Source organism: Gracilinanus agilis, chromosome 2, assembly GCF_016433145.1.
Source record: "Gracilinanus agilis isolate LMUSP501 chromosome 2, AgileGrace, whole genome shotgun sequence".
Lineage (NCBI taxonomy): Eukaryota > Metazoa > Chordata > Mammalia > Didelphimorphia > Didelphidae > Gracilinanus > Gracilinanus agilis.
The window spans coordinates 69,958,250-69,979,521 of record NC_058131.1 but is presented as its reverse complement, the minus strand read 5'-3'; positions in this window follow the sequence as shown (position 1 = coordinate 69,979,521).

Genomic DNA, 21,272 nt, shown 5'->3' with positions numbered 1-21,272 from the left:
AGAGAGAGAGAGAGAGAGAGAGAGAGAGTTATAATTACATTGATTTACAGAATTCTCAATGACAAATTGCCTTTACCAATGGAGATACATACATTAATCGAAATTTGGCTTCATAAAGACTCAACTGGAACTATGGTAGTTCAAAGTGACTGGTCTAATGTCACACAGACAACAAATGCCAAAGGCAAGATTTAATTCCTTCTGACACTGGCATCAGTTTTCTGGATATACTAGATTATTGTTTTCATATCTCTGCTGGAGAAAAAATATGTCTGGGAAAAATAGACTAAGGTCAACTTAGAAAGAAAAAGTTAAATAAAATACAACATTGAACAAAATTCACTAATGAGACCCAAAATAATTACGGTGTTTCATAAATGGGACTTCCAAAGGATATTTGTACATGAATGCATATGTGTATAAATGTATGTTGTTGTGATTATCCTTCATTTTTGAAAAGAACCAATAGCATCACAGAGTGATTTCTAGACTTGTGGGTGAATTAAAGTGAGGCAGTGATGCACAAAGTCCTTAGCCTCGCTCTTTCTTCCAGATCCAGTGAAATTCTCTGTTAAGACAAAAATTAAGATGACCGGTGACAGCTTGGGATGCAATGTATGATTTTGGCTTCTTTGATGTCTAAGTTCGTCTATTGAATAGTATAACAACTCATGGATGTGCCTTCTGTTTTCTTATCAGCTCTTTTTTCTCTTCTTTGGAGGCCAACTTCCAACAAAAAGAGCACATATATATAGCATTAGTTTTATTTATACATATATTTTAATATGTATATAATAATATACATAATTATACATAATAGTAATACATAATAATAATATAATAATAATAACATTTAAAACTATCCATTTCATTTTTTGAAATGTTCTCTATATCTTGTTTGGTCATAAGTTCTGCCCTTATACATTAGTATGATGGTTACAATTTTCCACATTCCCCTTATTTGTTCATGGTGTTACCTTTTATTTCACGTCAAGTATCCGTTTTGGTTTTACCCTGGTGTATGCTATAGGATGTTGCCCTATGCCCTGTCTCTGCCATATTCTTTTACTGTTTTCCCAGCAGCTTTTATCAAATACGGAATTCTTTCTCCAAAAGGTGGGATCTTTGGGAATGTTGAACATTATGGTGCTATGACATTAACTGTTTTATATGAGCTACCTACTCTATTCCACTGATTTATTACCCCATTTCTTTGATAATACCACATTATTTTGAGGATTAGTATCTTACAGTATAGTTAGAGATCTGGTATACCTAAGTCTCCTTCCTTATTATTTTTTTTCATTAAATTCTTTGATTTACTTGGCCTTTTAGTCTTGATGAATTTTGTTGGTTTTTTTCTAATTATTTTAAAAAATTAGTAGTTTGATTGGAATGGCACAGAATGGGTAAATTAATTTAAGTAAACTTGTCATTTTCACTATATTAACTTGACCTATGAGCAAATAATGTTTTTCAAGTTCTGTAGGTATGATTTTATTTGTGTGAAGAGTTTTTGCTGTTGTTCTTGGAGTTCATGTTGTTTTTGTTATTGCATTCATATAGTTGCTGAATTTGTTTTGGTAGATATAACCCCAGGTATTTTATATTTTCTGTAGTTATTATGAATAAAATTTCCTTTTCTAACTCTTCTTATTGGACTTTGTTGGTGGTAAGTAGAAATGTTGATGATTTATGTGGGTTTATTTTGTGTCCTATGACTCTGCTAAAGTTAACTTTAATAATAAAGTTAATTATTTCTATTATTCTTTGTTCGATTGTCCAAGGTTCTGTAGGTATGCCATCATATCATCTGCAAAGAATGATAAGTTTGTTTCTTCATTGCATAGTTTCCTTTGATTTATTTTTCTGTTTTTATTGCTATATCTCTAGTGTAATATTAAATAATAGTGGTGATAATGAGTATCCTTGCTTTACCCTTGATCTTAATTTTTTAAAATTAAGTTAACCAACTTTTAATGAGTTTTTTTCATGCTATCCATTCCTCTTATATATAATTTAAATGTCTTTCTTACTTTCAGCTTTTTTAGTCATTCCCATAATTTTCAGGACTTATAATTTGGTGTTTGAGGGTTTCTAATTTGTGCTTTTTCTATTATTTTTAGTTGCCTATCCAGTCCAGTGTTTTGCTTTTTAATAGATTGATGTAAGAATTTAGAGATATTAATTTCCCCCTAAATAGAGCTTTGGTGACACCTAATATATTTTGACATGTTGTATCCTTATTGTAAATTTTCTTTTATGAGATTGTTGATAGTTTCTATTATTTGTTCTTTAACCTATTCATTAGAATAAGAATATTTATTTTCTAATATTTTTCTTTCTGCTACCCTTAAATGAATGTAATTTTATTGCACGATTTTCTGAAAAATAGACATGTAATATTTTTATTTTTCTATATTTGGTTCTTTTACAAAAGTGCCAGATACTGCTGAAAAAAAGTATATTCGTTTTTAGTGTTACTCGGATTTCTCCAGAGAGCTATTTTATACAAATTTTCTAGAGTCCTATTTGTATACTTAACTTCTTTCTTGTGTATTTTTGGTTGAATTAATCTTCTGTTTTAAGCAGAATGTAGAGATTCCTCCAAAAGTAACATTTTAACATATATTTCTTCCTCTTACTCATGTCATTTTTTCTATAGAAATCTGGATGCTATGCTATTTGTTGAATATAGTTAGAACTGATATTGTTTAATTTTCTAAAGTGCCTTTTATCATAATTTCGTTTACATCCCTATTTTTAATACATTGATTTTTAACCTTCTTTTGTCTGATACTGTAATTGCTATCCATAATTTTTTTAAAATTTAACTGAGGCCTAGTAGATTCTACTCTAGTTCCTTACTTTTGCTCTGTATCTCCCTGTTTTAATGTGTTTTCTGTAGACAGTATATTGTGTCCTTCTGATTTTTAATTCACTCTGCTATCCTTTTTGGTTTAATGGGTGAGTACATCTCATTCACATTCTGAATTCTGATAAGCAATTGTAGGTTCCCTTCAGTCTTATTTTCTAACTGATTATTCTTTCTTCTCTCTCCTTTTATTTTATTTTTATAATTTATTTATTATTTAGAATATATTTCCATGGTTACATGACACATGATATTTTAAACCCCTCTTCCCTCCACCGTCCCAGAGTTGACAAGCAATTCCACTGGGTTATACACGTATTGTTGTTCAAAACCTATTTACATATTATCCATATTTCCAAAAGAGTAATCTTTTTATGCCAATATCCCAAACTTTTCCTCATCAAATTATGTGATCGATCATATATTTTTCTTCTGCATTTCTACTCCCACTGTTCTTTCTCTGGATGTGGATAGTGTTCTTTCTCATAAGTTCCTTTGGATCATTGCTTTGCTACTTTGTTTTTGGTCTGCCTGGTTTTGGAATCAGTACCATTTTCGTATCATAAAAAGAATTTGGTAAAACTCCTTTGTTTATTTTGTAAAATAATTAGTATGATATTGGGATTAGTTGTTCTTTAAGAAGTTTGATAGAATTGTTTGATAAAATTCACTTGTGATTCCATCTGAACCTGGAGATTTTTTCTTAGGAAGTTTCTTGATGGCTTGCTCAATTTTTTTTCCTGAGATGGGATTATTTACGTGTCCTATTTCTTCTTTTGTTAATCTAGACAATTTACATTTTTGTAAATATTCATCCATTTCACCTAGATTATCATATTTATTGCCATATAATTGGGCAAAATAGTTCTTAATAATTACCTTAATTTCCTTTTCATTAGATGTGAGATCACCCTTTTCAACTTTGATACTGTTAATTTGATTCTCTTCTTTTTTTTTATTAGATTAACCACTACTTTGTCCATTTTATTTGTTGTTTTTTTTTCACAGTACCAGTTCCTAGTCTTATTTATTAGTTCAATAGTTCTTTTACTTTCAATTTTATTAATTTCTCCTTTGAGTTTTAGGATTTCCAATTTAGATTTTATCTGGGAATTTTTAATTTGTTCTTTTTCTAATTTTTTAAGTTGGATGATCGATTTATCTGGTATCATGATTACTACTCCTGCTTTTATTTTTTACTTTAGATGATGCATAATAAATTCTTCTTCAAATGTATTTCTTGTAAACAACATATGGTAGGATTCTGGTTTTTAACCTACTATGCTATTCACTTCCATTTGATGGGTGAGGTCATCCCATTTACATTCACAGTTATGTTACTAACTGCATATTGCCCTTCTGCCTAGTATTCCCTTTGGATCCTACTCTATCCCCTTTCTCTCTGTTCCTTCTCACCAGCTTTTTTTTGCTTTTTGTCACTCCCCTCCAACTCCTTCTTCTCCAATTATCTCCCTCTTCCCTTGTCTTATTCCCCTTCTACATCTCTGTAGGGTAAGGTAGAATTCTATACCCTACTGAGTACACTTGTTTTTGCCTCTCTGAACCAGTTAAGATGAGAATAAAGTTTAAGCATTGCCTAACACCACCCTTATCCTCCATTCTTTATAATGATTTTTCATGTCTCTTTATGTTATATAACTTGCCGCATTCTATCTCTCCCTTCCCTTTTCTCTCAGTGCAACCCTATCTTTCATATGCATACATATCATATCACATATACATATCATTCTATATCATCACATTTACATACACGTCACATTATCATATATCATCATATATATCGTATCATCAGTCAGCTTATTTCTCCACCCTCTTCCAAAATAAATTCCTTCTATCTTCTCTACTAGTAAGTGTAATTTTGGGGAATTACAGAAATCCTCTTTCCATGTAGACATATAAATATTTTGACCTTAAAGTTTCCCTTAAATTTTTGCTTTCTCATTTACCTTTTTGGGCTTCTCTTGTGTCTTGTATTTGGACTTCAAATTTTTAGTTTAGGTTAGGCTTATTCTTCAGGAATGCTTGGAAATCTATCTTATTGAATGCCCATTTTTCCCCTGAGAGAATATACTCAGTTTTGCTGGATAGTTGATTCTGGGTTGCAAACCCAAATCTTTTGCCTTTCTGAATATTATATTCCATGCCTTTCAATCCTTTAATGTAGAAGCTGCTAGGTCCTGTAGAAGCTGTGTGATCTTGATTTTAGCTCCATGATATTTGAATTGTTTCTTTCTGGCTGTTTGAAGAATTTTCTCCTTAGATACATGGCTTTTCAATTTAGCTATTTATATTCCTCCAAGTTGCCATTTGAGGATTTCTTTCTGGAGGTGATCTGAGAATTCTTTCAATTTCAATTTTATTTTCTTGTTCAATGATCTTTGGGCAGTTATCTCTGATAATTTCTTGTAATATAATGTCCAAGTTTTTTTCTTGATCATGGCTTTCAGGTGGTCCAATAATTGTTAAAAGATCTCTCCTAGACCTATTTCTAGGCCACTTGTTGTTGTTTTAATAAGATATTTCATGTTTTCCACTTTTTTCATTCCTTTGATTCTGTTTTATAGTTTCTTTATTTCTCATGTTAGCTTGGGCTTAGGTTCTAAACCTGGGACAACAGATGTGGGATGGCTGGTAGCTTGCTTTTGGCTTATTCTTCCCTCCTTACTATAATCTTTTGCTGGCTCTGTTTTCCTCTCACTTCATTTCCCCAGATGATCTCTGCCTACCTTTTGGGTTTTTCTTTTCTTGAAATGTTTTTTTTCTCTCTGTCTCCTTGTTGGTTCTTTCACTCTTGTGTTCTTTATGTGGTAATATTTTAATCTTGGTCAGAGAAGATTCTTGTGGTGATATGGAACAGCTCTAGTTCACTCCTCCATTTTGGCTCTGCCCCCAGAAGAAACTCTCTCTCCTTTTAGTCCTATTCATAGATATTTTGCTTTCAAAGATTGCCTCCCCCAATTCCCTCTCATTTTTGTTTATATCACTTTCCCTTATTCTTCCCATCCTCCTACTTGAAAGTAGTTTTCTATAGCTGAATAAGTGTAGATATTATTAGCACTTTGAGGTAATTCTCAGAGCAAGGTTCAAGTGTAGTTCACTGGACCCCCATTTCTCTACTATATGTGCCCCTTATGTGCCTCTTAATGAGATATAGTTTGCTCCCTTATATCTCTCCTTTACTCTTTTGTCCATGTGTTCCTCTTTTCCTTCCTTTTTTTGACATCTGCCTAGCTTATTCATCTTTCTTCTTCTTATACATAGTCTTTTTTATTGTTTTAATAGTGATAAAATACCTAAATATCTCTTGAGTACTTTAGGTATCTTGAATCCTTTAAATTTTTTAAGTATCTTGAGTATCAGAAAGATCTTATTATTTCAGTTATCACCTTCTCAAGTATGAATGTGCTCAATTCAATCTTACTAAAACCCTTGACTTTACCTTTTTGTGCTTCTCCTGAAATTCAAATTTGCTCACCAAATTTTCTTTTAACTCTATATTTTTTTCCTGCCAGGAATGTCTGAAATTGCTCTATTTCATTAAATCTAAATTATTTCCCCTGGAGAATTATGTTCAAATTGGTTAGATTTATAATTCTTGGGTTTAGTCCTAGACACTTTGTCTTTCTAAATATCACATTCTTTGTTTTCTGGTCCTTTAATTTAGATACTGTTAGGTACTGTATAATCCTGACAATCATTCCCCAATATTTGGATTGTTTCTTTTTGGACACTTTTAGTATATTTTCATTAGCCAGGGAATTCTGGAATTTGGCTATAATAGTCCTGTGATATTTTTTGGTAGTCTCTTTTAAGAGGTGATAAATGGATTCTCTCAATTTCTATTTTCCCCTCTTCTTAGAATATCATAGTGGTTTTTCTTGATGATATTTTGTGAAATGGTGCCTGGGTGCTTTTATGTGATCATAGCTTTCAGGTATTTTGATGAATCTTAAGATTATCTCTCCTGTGTCTATTTTAAAGGTTGGTTATTTTTTCCAATGAAGTTTAAAAAAATTTTCTTCTAAATTTTCATTTCTTTCAATGTGAAATGAACTTCGAAGAAGTGTGTTTACTGCCTGAATCAGAATTGTGACTGGTGTCCCATTTCTCCTGCAGCCACAAGGAAATGTATGCTAAAATAATCTTCCTCATCCTGCTATTGTTACTTGATTGTGCATATGGATAATTTTATGAGGTCTTACATCTGGGACAAGAAAAATGACCCCAATAATCAGACCTTGACCAGTTGCAGTTTTTTTGGCCATCACAGCTGCTAATTTTACTGCACCCAAGGTCTGTGCTGGCTTGTAGTGATGGAGTCTGTTGAAGCACTTGTTTGCACTTCAGTCCTACCCAGTGGGATAGATATTTCCTGCTGACCTACATAGCCTTGTAAAGAAAAAAGATTTCAACTTGTCCTTTTATGGGTTCTGCTGTTCTAGAATTCATTTTGAGGTGTTACTTTAAAGTTGTTTCAAGAAGAGTTTTGTAGAGACCAGGTGGGTCCCTGCCTTTTTTCCTCCATCTGGACATCCACCCCCACACCCCCAGTTTTCTCATTTGTAAGTTAACAACACTAACAACAATTGCTGCAGTATGTATAATGTCTACCTCAAAGGATTTTTGTGAGAATAAAATAAATTATTTTAAAATTTTGTATATTTTAAAGATCTAAACAATTGTCAGTTTCTTTTGAAGAAAAGAAGAATGAAATGTAAGCAGCAGGGAGAACACTTATAAAATCTTTTAATATTTTTTATATTTTAAATTTTAGGTTAAAGTCCTTAGGGCACTTCTCATCCACAATGGACTATAGGGGAATAAAAGAAATAAATGGATGTTCACAAAATTCCAACCAATATACTGTGGGAAAACCAATTAACAGAATGGATGAAAGAAGAAGTTGTGTGAAGAGTCAGAAGAGATCGCCATGTACATAAATTCTGAAAAATAAGACCTAAGCAAGGAGTCATCTATTTTTTGTTCCATGATGTCAATTACATAAAATAATGAGAATAAAGAAAAGTTGAGGTTATTCTGTTTCTACAAAATGAATAAATATTTTCTCACAGTTTATCTCTAACTTTCTCCATTTAAAAGTTCTTTTTATTAATATGTTTGATTGCAGGTATACCTAGAGAAAGACAAAAGGAGATTCCTAAGAGGTAGTGTATCCTTCTACTTAGCAGTCTTAAGTTTTAGAAAGCTTCACACTAATGTGCATGCATAGATGAAAATGATTAATAATAATAAAATAAAGTTATCTGTCTTTTAATGTTTAAGAAATTTTTATATATTTTTATGTGATTTTATATTCATGGTGACATATAAGAAGACCTAGAATTTTTCAACTTTAAGTTTGTATACAGGGTCTTAAAGGACATAGTTAGGGTTTTTGCCTTTCTTTGCTTCTTCATTGCAAAGTACAGTACCTGATACATAATGAAATCTCAATAAATTGTTCTTTTTTATTGGATTTGACTTGTAAAGGCTTAGATTACTTCTTCCTCATCTGTTTCATGCAGTTTTAAGAAGTAAAAATAATGTTTTGTAATAAAAATAATTTCATGTTTAAAATTGAAGAACATGGGCTTAATATATGAGATAATCATATAACATATGAGAGTTATCTATGTGACCTCATGTAAGTCACATCTCTACCTAGTGTACACAAGGTACACTAATTCTCATCTACTCTATTAGCTTCGATTTCCTTATTTACAAAATGAATAAGAGCAGGTGATTGCTAAAGACCCTACGAGGCCTAACTATAATCCAATGAACTGTTTTCCAAAAAGGCTAATATATTTAAATAATTGTAAATTGTATCCAGGACAAACAGAAATGCAAACATGAGCCTAGTAGATGATTCATAAGATGTGTATTAATCAAACTAAATAGTTAACTCTAAAAAGTGAAATAAAACTTATATAATCGAGGAATAGTATGGGCCAAGCTGTATTGAGTAAACTAATTACTGATGGTTGATGGACCTCAGAAAGCAGTTTGATCCAACATAAATTTATTTATCTTCTATGAAGAGAGGCAGGGACAGGAAATAGGATTTAAGAATAGAATAGAATCTCCTAAATCTAACACTAAGATTTCTAAAGTCACAACCCTGCCTCCCCCCAACTACTCCTCATGGAATGTCTTCATGTTCACTGAGGTGAACCTGCACTTATCTATACTTTCTGTCCAAAATATTAATTTCTATTTTATTAAACTACACTAAGTTGATGAATTCTAAATATATAATAAGCATAAAGAAACTTATAGTAATTGTAAAATCTTAAGAGAAAAGTTGAATCAGTTTCTCTCTCTCTCTTCAGGAAACTATGTAAGACCTATAGCTTAACACACACACACACACACACACGTGTGTGTGTGTGTGTGTGTGTGTGTGTGTGTGTGTAGTTATAGAGATCTAATATTTGAAGAGGAGTGGAAAGGGAAAAATGGTGGAATCATAGGGGCTACATAGGGGAGTCATGTTGGATGATGGAAGCCAGTGAAGAGAAGACACTGTGATTGACAGCCTAAAGTTCAACCTCAATGCTCTTGTATTTTAAAGTAAGAGAATAGACTTCTTTCCCCTTTTTCAGTACACATATCAAACAGTTTTGTAATAATTCATGTGATGATGGGTTGAAATTGTTCTTTGATTGATAAACTCAAGGGATGTAACGTATCATTTTGAAGGAGTTAGAGAGATTGGTTTCATAAATGATATGTGGTGTCAAAGATTAAAACTACCAAGGGATATGTCTATGTAATATGCAAATGATTGTTAAGTGCAAGTATTTTTATCTAATGGGAGAGATAACATACTTTAAAAGACAAGATGATTATTTTAGCCAAGAATGGCTCTGACTCAACCAAATTCATAGAATAATTTCAGGTTCATTTCTACAGCATATTTATTTTGAATTTTAGAGGCAGTGAATATATAATCAGAGAAGTTCAGAGCTGAATGGTCATTGAAAATCAACTAATGAAACTCCATTTTATTTTAATATTAAAAAAACAAAGCAAGAGATTGTTAAAGGATGATTCAAGGTCACATCAATGAAAGCAGAGTTCTGTAGAGACATGAATTTTATTTGGCAGGCTAGAGATCTTTTCTTACTTTCCTCCTTGGAGTTTTGAGTATTCCAAGCAGAATCCAAAAGTTGAACTTAAGGGGAAATAGAAAAGTAGAAAAAATAATTACCTTTATTTTTAAAACAATCCTTAAAACCAGCAAATCAGCTTGTAGAGGGGGAGCAAAGATGGCAAAGAACAAGAAGCAGTATAGCTAAGTTTTTTCAACTTTCCCTTCCAAACAACTTTAAAATAATGCCCCAAATTGAATTCTTGAGGTTCAGAATGAATATAATAACAGAATAAGACATTCTCCCAAGGTAAGACAACTTAACAGATCAGATGAAAATAGGTTTGATACAGGTGTGGAGTCTGTTCTCAAGTTCACATGGATGGAACACCAGTGGTTGGTCAGAAATAATAGCAGCTTCAGGATCTCTCACATGAGATACGGCAACTGTTCAGTCAGAGCTCCCAGATCAATGAGAAAATACTTAAAGTATTCAGAAAGAAAAAAATAAACACTATGGAGTCACAATTAATACCACACAAAATTTAGAAGCTAACACATTAAAGGAAAGGAATCTCTGTATATAGAAACTTTATAAAAACTGACTGTTTGCTAGGGCATATAAACATCACAAGAAAATGAAGCAAAGCTGATGCACCCTCTTCAGACTATAATGCAATAAAAACTATATTCATATATGAGTAAATAGCCAAGGAAACATTATTTTAAATTAATTGGAAACTAAATAATCCAATCCTAAAAATCAGTAAAAAAAAACAAAACACCTCAGAAATAATCAATAATTTCATTCAGGAGAATGACAAGAGTAGAACAACTTATCTAATTTTGTGAGATGTCACTAAAGAAATACATTGGGAGCAAGTTATATCTTTAAACATGTACCTTAATAAAAGACAAATAATGCATCATTGAATTAGATATGAAACAAAAAGAAATGAAAAAGAACAAATTTAAATTCTCATGTAAACAGTAAAATTAAAATTCTTAAAATGAAAAGGGATCGATGAAACTGAAAGTTTAAAAAATTCAATAAAATAAATTAATAAGTAGTTTTATGAAAGAAAAAAACAAGATAAAAAACTATTCATTAATTGATTTTTAAAAAGAAAGGAGAAAAGCAAATTACCATTAGAAAAATGAAGAAGCTTGAATGTGCCACTAAAGAAGGTGAAATTAAAACAATGTTAGGAGATATTTTGTCCAATTATAAGAAAGTAAAACTGACAATCTAAGTGAAATAAACAAATGTTCACAAAATATAAACTGCCAGAATAATAGAAAAGAAACCATTTCTTAGAAAAGAAATGAAAAAGCCATAATTGCTCTCTTTAAAAAAATCATCAGCATCAGTTGACTTTATAAGTGAATTTGATTTGGCATTTAAGAAACAATTAATCCAAATATTATTTGAAATAAAACTATTTAAAATAGATAAAAGAGTCCTACCTAATTCCTTTGATGGCAGAAACATGTTAATGATGCCTAAAACAGGGAGAGCAAAAACAGAAAGAGAAAATGACAGACCAGTTTCCTTTTTGAATATTGATTCAAAAATTTAAATAAAGTAGTAAATTTAAGGGTAAAATAGTAAAAGAGAATGACCATGGTAATATACTGCTTGATAAGTACAGAGATCCAAGCATTTGGGGCAATCACTCATCATTTAACAAAAATTGCTGGGAAAACTGGAAAGTATTCCAGCAGAAACTAAACATAAGTCAACATTTCACAGTACATAATCAAATAACATCAAAATGGATAAATGATTTAAACATAAATGCCAATTTTATACATAACTTAGGGGAGCATCAAAAAAAAGAAGTGAGAGAAGGGGGAGGAGGAGGAAGAGGAGGAGAGAGAGGAGAAAGAGGAAGAGAAAAATAGGAAGAAATATATTTCCTTTTCTTCCAGATGCTTAGACTTACTGATGTAGGACTTTTTATATGATAAATTCACTCCACTGACACAGATAGACTTTTTTTAAACCCTAATATCTTTTATATATATCCTTCTATATTAATTTTTTTTTAATTTGTTGCAGGGTTAGGCAATGGGGGTTAGGTGACTTGCCCAGAGTCACACAGCCGGGAAGTGTCTGAGGCTGGATTTGAACCTAGGACCTCCTGTCTCTAGGCCCAGCTCTCAATTTACTGAGCCATCCAGCTGCCCCCTAGACTTTTTTTTTAAATTTAAAGCTGCTAGATTTTTTTTCCCTCTTTAGATTTGTCTGAGAGTACAGAGAAGTTAAATGATTTCCCCACTATCTGACTGCTATTAGAGTCAGATACAAAAGTTGAGCCTATAAGTAAGTCTTTCTGATACTTTCTTGTCCTGATTATCTTAAAATTTCAGCCTAATTTTGGGAGGATCCACTACTTTATTTCCTGATTATAGGATTTGATATCCTGAAAATCTCACTGTTTTTTTCATCTTTATATTTACATAGTCTTTCTTCTGGATTTAACACATATCAGTTTTTCTATTGATTTGATTTTTTACTTCTACTCTTCCTTCCATGAATATTTCTGTTGCTCTGAAGGCCATATTTTAATTAAAAAAACTGTTTTGGGTGATTTTCTATCAGATTCCTTCAATTCTGAATCTAAATAATGAATCTGCTTCTTCTTAAACTTCCACTTGTGTCATTTTTCTGGAACAGTGTTTTCTTTAAGAGTCAAATAATGTTGATTTTTTTTGCTGTTATTTATAGCAATCAAAGATATCAAAGTACTATTCCTTTCTCAGAATTGACCTTCATATCTCCTATACAGGTGGCTGATATTTACAATTAAATATTCAACAATATTTTTTATTTATATTGTTACTTTAAAGCTTCTTTCTTTGTGTGGTCCATATTTTTTATACTGCCATTGCCACTTAAATAGTGCTATAGGGTTCTTTTTAATTTGTTTTCATGGAGAGTCTAAGGTGTTAAATATACTAGGTATTTTATACTGACTTTATTAATGGCTTAGTAACTCCTATAGGATGATGAAAAAATCTCCACAGTTTATTCAAAATGTACTGAATATAGTAAGATAAAATTCAAGAGCTACAGGGTCACAAATATAGAAATCATTCAAAGGGAAAGTTTTGGAATCTATAAAGGTGCTCCTGATATACCTACTACATTTAGAGAACCAATAGAATTACATTCAGAATCAGGCTTACTCACCAATACTTATCTGGAAGCTCCAGTGTCTAACAGGCAATCATAATACATGTTTCCAACCTTCAGGGTTACAGGAGATTCATTGTTATGGGAGGAAGGAGAATGGATTGGGATAACTGGAGTTAAAACTTTGGGGTCTGGGAAATTAACGGTTTCTTCTCTTTTCACTCACATTAAGAATTACATGTAATATGGTGTCATTGAAATGGAACTCAGTCTGAAAACTGAGGACTTCTCCATCCTATTTATGCTTTAAAATCGTTGTGCTCTTTGTTAATAAGATCTTTGAGTTTCATAATCATTAATTTTTAATAAAAGAACTAGACTAGATTAATTCTAACATTTCTTCAAATCCTTCTTATTCCAAAATGTAAGAATGTTTTGGATTCCTATTCTGTAAAATGAAAAGAATTTCTTTCAGTTCCCTATCTAGCCCTCCTCATAATATAAATATGAGCCTAGTTCTCTAATCACATCAGTAGTTCATACACTTTGGCAGTTCATACAAAACTAGAAAAGATTAGACCATAGGCCAAAGAAAGATTGATTTGATGCCTTCTAGTCAAGGATAAGACTAAGTAATTTTGGAAAGTCTCATAGGATTGTAGTTTGTCTACACATAAATCCAGAAATTACCTTTATATTTGGTATTGTGCCTGGAATATTGTAGAGACTTAATAAATTCTTGTTTACATGTTGACTTAAACTTATGGCTCATTTATAGATGAAGAAACTGAGAAACATGAATGTGAAATTGATATGCCAAACTTATACAGTTAGATGGTAACAGAACTAGGATTTGAACCAATGTCCTCTGACTCTAAATAAAACTCTTTATACCTTCCTATGCTACCATCACCAGAATGGGGGCAATAGATTGATAAATTTTTTAGCCACAGTAAATATGGAAAAAAAGTCTTGAATTTTAAGCACTTATCATCTTCAAAGAGGGAGAACAAACAATCACAATTTAATAAGTGCTTGAAATTGTACATTAAGTAAATGGAGGAGCAGCTGCTAGGTCACCCCTACAAAATTCCAGGAACAATGCCAAGTGCTGACCATGTCTGGTTTTATATATAAGTTAACTAAAATCCTGTGAGAATTTTCAATGTTACCAAGTAAGTTGGGTTAAGTGAGTTGCCTTCCTGAATATCATATTCCATACCTTCTGATCCTTTAATGTAGATGCTGGCAGGTCCTATATGATCCTGATTATAGCTCCAACATATTTGAATTGTTTCTTTCTATCTGCTCACACTCTTTTCTCCTTGGTTTGGGGGCTCTTTTTTTTAAAACCCTTACCTTCCATCTTGGAATCAATACTAGGCCGAAGAGTGGTAAGGGCAAAGCAATTGGGGTTAAGTGTCTTTTCCAGGGTCACACAGCTGGGAAGTGGCTGTGGCCAGATTTGAACCTAGGACCTCCTATCTCTAGGCATGGCTTTTAATCCACTGAGATACCCAGCTGCCCCCCAGTATGGGGGCTCTTGAATTCAGCTATTATTTTCCTGGAAGTTGTCATTTGAGGATTTATTTTTGGATGTGATCTGTGAATTCTTTTAATTTCAATTTTATTTTCTTGTTTGAGGATATCTGGGCAGATTTCTTTGATATTTTCTTGTATTGTGATGTTCATGCTTTTTTGTTTTAGTTTATCATGACTTTTAGGTAGTTTGATAATTCTTAAATTGTCTCTCCTGGATCCATTTTCCAGGTCAGTTTTTTAAAAATAAGATATTTCATGTTATCTTTTTTCATTCTTTTGATTTTATTTTGTTGTTTTTTATTTCTCATGAAATCATTATTTTCTAAATGGTCAATTCTGATTTTTAAGGCCTGATTTTCCTCCATCAGCTTTTGCTTCTCCTTTTTCATTTTTTCTTCCATCGCTTTTATTTCTCTTCCCCAATTTTTCTCTGCCTCTCTTAATTAGTTTTTGAAGTCTTTTTTGAGCTCTTCCATAATCTGTGTCAAATTCATATTTTTCTTTTGGACTTTGCATGTGTTCACTTTGCTTTCACTGTCTCCTTCTGTATCTGTACTTTGCTCTTTGTCTCCATAAAAACTCTTTAGAGTTAGGTGCTTTTTTGTTGTTTGCTCTTTTTTTCTACTTTTTTTAAGTTGGCTCTGTTTCCTGGGAGGTTGGACTACCCTTTCCCAATATGATGTGATGGCAAGAGGGTAGAGAGCTCTAAAAGCCACCTCCCACTGTTGATGCAATTAATCCTTAAGATGCTGATAGCTTAAAGTCTTGTCTCAGACTTGGACATAAGCTTATGGCCTTACTCTGAGCTGGTCAGGTTAGAAACTGCTCAAATTCTAGACTAAGGCTTAGATGTAAGGTTTTTTTTTTTTTTGTTTTGTTTTGTTTTTGTTTTTAAACCCTTACCTTCTGTCTTAGAGTCAATATTGAGTATTGGCTCCAAGGCAGAAGAGTGGTAAGGGTCGGTGATGGAAGTCAAGTGACTTGTCCAGGGTCACACAGCTGGGAAGTGTCTGAGGCCAGATTTGAACCTAGGACCTCCTGTCTCTAGGCCTGGCTCTCAATCCACTGAGCTACTCAGCTGCCCCCAAGGTTTGTTTTTTTTTTTCTCACTGTGTACTTGATTTAATTGGGCACTTAGTTGATTGCTCTGTCATGGTTCTCCACCTTGAGCCCTTTGTAAAAAGATCTGGACCCACTTCCAGGCCATCAACCACCTCTAACTAGGATTTATATCTTTACCCCAAACCCAAACTGAGACTCTTGGCTTCTCTCTGGGACCCCGCACAGTTCTTCCCACTTCAGCACAGACTGTCCTGGAATGGGATTTGGGACTTCCCCACAAGTTTAGAATTTCAAAATGTGTGGCTTTTTATTAGGCCTTTATTTTCCCAGGCAGGGTCTCAGGATTTGGATGTTGGCTTGGGCTTAGGTTCTGAACCTGGGATAGCAGATGGGGGATGTGTGGCTTGCTCTTCATTCCTTGCTAAAATCTCCTGATGACTATGCTCTCCTCTTACCCCTCTGCCCCAGATATTCTCTGCCTTCTTTTGGAGTTTTTCTGTTCTTGAAAGTTGTTTCAGCTGTTCTCCTTGTTGTTTCTTTCTCTCCTGTATTTGTTTTGTGGCATTATTTTAATATTGTTTGGAGAGGATTCTCATAGCAACTGAGCTTCTCTGTTTACTCTGCCATCTTGGCTATGCCCCCAGAACTCACTATTAAAATGGGATATTAATATTATTCCTCAGGGTTCATAATCCCATGTGACTGAAACAGTACTGATCCTCTGGGCCCTTGCTGCCTCTTAACTGAAAGTGATATCTTCTCCCCTTCAACTTGATTTGCAAGGGTATAATCAATGCAGCTGTTCAAAATCATCTGATCTCACATTTATTGATATCACATGGGTCCCCAATAACCTCTTTTTCACCATTTGCCAGATTCCCTTACATTCTCTGGATTGAGTGTTCCCAGAGTTGCTGCTGTTTCCATGCCACAACCAATTTCCATCACAAATGCTTCATCTATGTGGTCTGGACCAGCCTCCACTCCCATGTCACAGAACTCATTTTCTGACTTTTTAAGGTAACTTTGACTGGACCAATGTGACATCTGGTCATTTTTTGTCTCTGCCACTCCAGTATTTGATTTCAGGCATTGTTTTTAAATTGTTTGAAGGGGAATATTGAGAGAGCTCAACTGACTACTAACAGCTCAAGTCATGTACTTAGTAAGTGGCCAAGAAAGGATTTCAATACAAATCTAATTTTATTTTATTTTTATTAAAATAAATGATGTGTTATTATTATATTTATTTTATCAGTGGAGAAACTGATGCTGATAGAGTTTAAGCAACTTAGTCATGGATCACAGATGTAATAAATGTCTGAGATCTAATTGGAACTCATGTCACATTGACTACAATGTACAGCAAGAAAAATAATCATTGAAATAGTATTATTATGACAGAATAGAAAATACATTAAAGAAGGTATAGACCATATACAAAGATAAATTCAAAATGGGTAAGTAACTTAAATATAGCAAATGAAATCTTGAATAAATTCGGTGAACATAGAATAGTATACCTGTCAGATATGTGGGAAAGGAATGAATTTAAGAGTAAGCAAGAGATAGAGAACATTACAAAATGTAAAATGAATTATCTTTATTGCATCAAATTAAAAAGTTTTTGTACAAACAAAACCAATGTAACCACAATCAGAAGGAAATCAACAAACTGGGAAAAAAATCTTTATAACAAACCTCTATGAAAAAATGTTTAATTTTCCAAATATATAAGGAACTAAGTAAAATTTACAAAAAAAAATCAAGTCATTCCCCAATTGACAAATGGTCAAGGGATATGAATAATCAGTTCTTAGATGAAGGACTCAAAACAATCAATAAGCATATAAAAAGTGTTCTAATCCCTCCTGATTAGAGAAATGGAAATAAAAAGAACTCTTGAGGTACCACCTTATACCTAGCAGACTGGTCAATATGTCAGCAAAGGAAAGTTATGAATATTGAAGGTGATGAGGCAAAATTGGGGCACTAATACACTGCTCGTTGAGTTGTGAATTGGTTCAATCATTATGGAGGGCAATTTGGAACTATGTGCAAAGGGCTTTAAAAGAATGCCTACCTTTTGACCTACCTAGACCACTGCTAGATTTGTACCCCAAGGAGATTTTAAGGAAAAAGACTTGTATAAAAATATTTAGAGTGGTGCTCTTTGTGCTGACAAAGAATTGGAAAATGAAGGAATGCCCTTCAATTGGGGAATGGCTGAAGAAATCGTGGTATCTGATGGTGATGGAATAATATTGTGCTGAAAGGAATGATGAACTGGAGAAATTTTATGTGAACTGGAATGACCTCCAAGAATTGATGTAGAGCGAAAGGAGCAGAACCAGGAGAACATTGTAAAGAGAGTCTGGTGCATTGTGGCACAATTGAATGTAACAGACATTTCGACTAGTAGCAATGCAACGATCTAGGACAATCCAGAGGAACTTATGAGAAAGAAAACTAACCAATACAGAGAAAAGATTTTGAGAGTAGAAATGCAGAAGAAAAACATATGATCAGATCACTTGCTTTGATGGTGATATGATTCGGGTATTGGGATTAAAAGATCACTCTCTTGCAGATATCAATAATATGTAATTAGGTCTTGATCAATGATACATGTATAACCCAATGGAACTTCTTGTCAGCTCTGGGAGGGGGGACACTAGAGGGGTGGGAAATATCATGAATCATGGAACCATGAAAAAATATTCTAAATAAGTAAATAAATTATTTTTAAAAAGAAGGTAGGGAAAGGATACTTTTCCCAAGGATGTAAATAAAGAAAGATATTAAATCTGAGACCAGAGTAGAGAAATAAATAGTAGTACAAAATATCCATATTATGTGAGATGAGGAGGAGAGGAGAAAAGGAAGCTCAATAATAATACTTTTTTTTGGCAGTTCAGGAAAATAAATTTTAAAGTCTCTTAAACTGAAAACAAAACATAACCTATAAACTACACTGCACCATAATTATCCTAAAAGCAGACATTTTACAAAGAAAAATTAATACAGGGAATTTTGAAGGTACAGGAAAAATGAATAAGATGGCAACAAGTCAAGCATAAAAATGTAGAAATGTAGCTGGTGGTAATGGGTAGGGGAAGTGAAAGCAAAGAGGTGTTTTATTGAAAGGACTTTGATTTTATTCACTAATTTTCCATAGTCAAAGTGGAGACAGAGAACTCATTCATAAGATAGGATATTTTCTTCACATCTCTTCCCTTCCTAGTTCATAGCATTTGAGGTCTTTTTGTAGGAATAATTCTTAAAGAATTTCTACTTGAAATCCTTTATTTTACAAAGGCAGAAACTGAAACCCAAGTAGGGAAATCATTTTTTCCCCACAGTTAAACAGGTAGTAAATAGCTAGCTAGGCTGGGAAACAGAAACAGATACTTTTACATCTCATAGTACTATGTGACCTATTCTGTTAAAAAAATTCAGCAATTTCTTTTGAAAGTTCAAAAAATAAAGAAAGTCTATATACCTGATGAAATAGCCAAACTAATGAATATCCTGTCTTCTTCCATGAATTTCATTTTCCTGCAGCTTTAGGAAAATGGTATCCTTAAAAGCAGTACAGTAGCATTTTTTTTCCTCTTAAGATATCAATGCATGGTGAACCAAGTTGGGATTTCAGGGAATAATGTTTTATATTTATGGATCTAAAGTGGAATCTTAGAAAAGGAAATCAAATTTTATGAATATTTTAATGTTAACCACTAGGTTTATATGGTAACAATGTAATAAGATTTTTTTAAAGTTGAGATCTTAGAAATTTTGAGCAAGGTTAGACATAAAGTGGTCAGGATAGGCATTCTATAAATAGGAATAGAATTGATCCAGATTTTATTATCTACTCATTTTGTTTCTTTAGATGAGGGAATTTAATCCCAGAAAGGGAAAATAATAACTTACTTATGTTGATAGAATTAGTAAATTCTCAAATTTACACATAAAGTCAAGGTCAAATTAAAATAAAATTGATACATCCAGTCCCCATGCTAACCACTAACGACTTTAATGTTAATGCTGAGTAAATTATAGCATGAGATAATATCAATAGTGTCCCAAATCCATTATTTTCTTCGATATTGATAATATCCTTGTGAAATATGCATGGCAACAGTCCCTTCACACGTTTAAGAGATGAGAAAATTGAGGCACAGGGAAGTGAGGTGATTTCAATTTATCTATGTTCATAGAACATAAATATTATTCAAAGCAAATTACAGAAACAGATTTCTGACTTCTAGTTTCAGCTCATCTTTCATCTTCTCTCTAACTGACCTTTATTTGTCAGATCTCTATTATCTCTCTCCTTTCTTAATCTCTCTCCTCTCTTCTCTCTCTGTCTCCCGTCTTCCTCTCTGTTCTTTGTCTCTGTTTCTGTCTCCCTATCTCTCTTTGCTTTTTTTCCCCCATTGTATCATCTGCAAACCAGCCATTTTATACCTTTGTGTTTTCAAATAGAAGCATTACTATGCTATGGAGACCCTGTTGCTCTGAGCGGCTACAAATGGAATGGAGTTACTGGCATTCACTTCTACTGATCTCATTACACAAACCACTAAAATGAGCAAGGGAATACATTCAGAAAGCTTTCATGTGCTTAATAGCAACAGGGGGAAATCATTCTCTGATATTCACCTGTTCAGCATATCTGATTCACTTTGTGTCTTTCTCTCTGAAAAGCAATGCCATGGGGATGTTATATGACTGTTTTAGGAGAGGACCATGAAAAGTGGTGCTAATTAGGAGGATAAATACAGTTTTATTTGCAAAATGGATCTTGTAATACAAACCACAAACATCTTGCACAAAGGCTGAGGATTCAGCTGACCTGGATTATTCAATGTGGAATGTAATGCCTATGTAGAAAGCTTAAATGCCATTCTGACACACTGTTAAGATTCTTAACTGTTCTCTAAAAGAAAAGCGAAATGAGCAGTGGGACTACTGTTGTGATTGTTGTGATTGTTGTGAAATGGGCATTGCTATTCTTTTTCTGAGACAGGGGAGTATAAAGAAAATAATATTGAACAAGAAGACAGAATACAACATTGTAGTGTTGGCTGTGTCATGAGAAAGAATTGTAACCTTAGGTATTCATTTTTATTTCTTCTGTAAGATATTATTGAAAGTTCAACTAGATATTCTCATTTCTTCTAATACATTCTATGATCAAAGCTCCTTATTTAAACATTCTACTTTCGATACTATTAGAAGGAAAACATCACAAAATTAAAAAAAAACAAATAAAAGTTCTAGCTCTAAAACTTAAGAACTCTGAGAGCCTGGGTCAAATCACTTATATCTGCTAGAAAGTATTCTCTTTGTGAAGTGAAGAATGTTTCATTTATTACAATTTTTACCCTACTACATAGCCATAAACATAAATGTTAGAAAATTAGTTCAGCCTCAATATCCTTAAACAATAGAGATAATTTTGGTAATATTTATCTTAACAGGTTGGGTTTGGGGGTTTTATCAGATGTGAATTTTGCATAATAAGTGGTTAACGA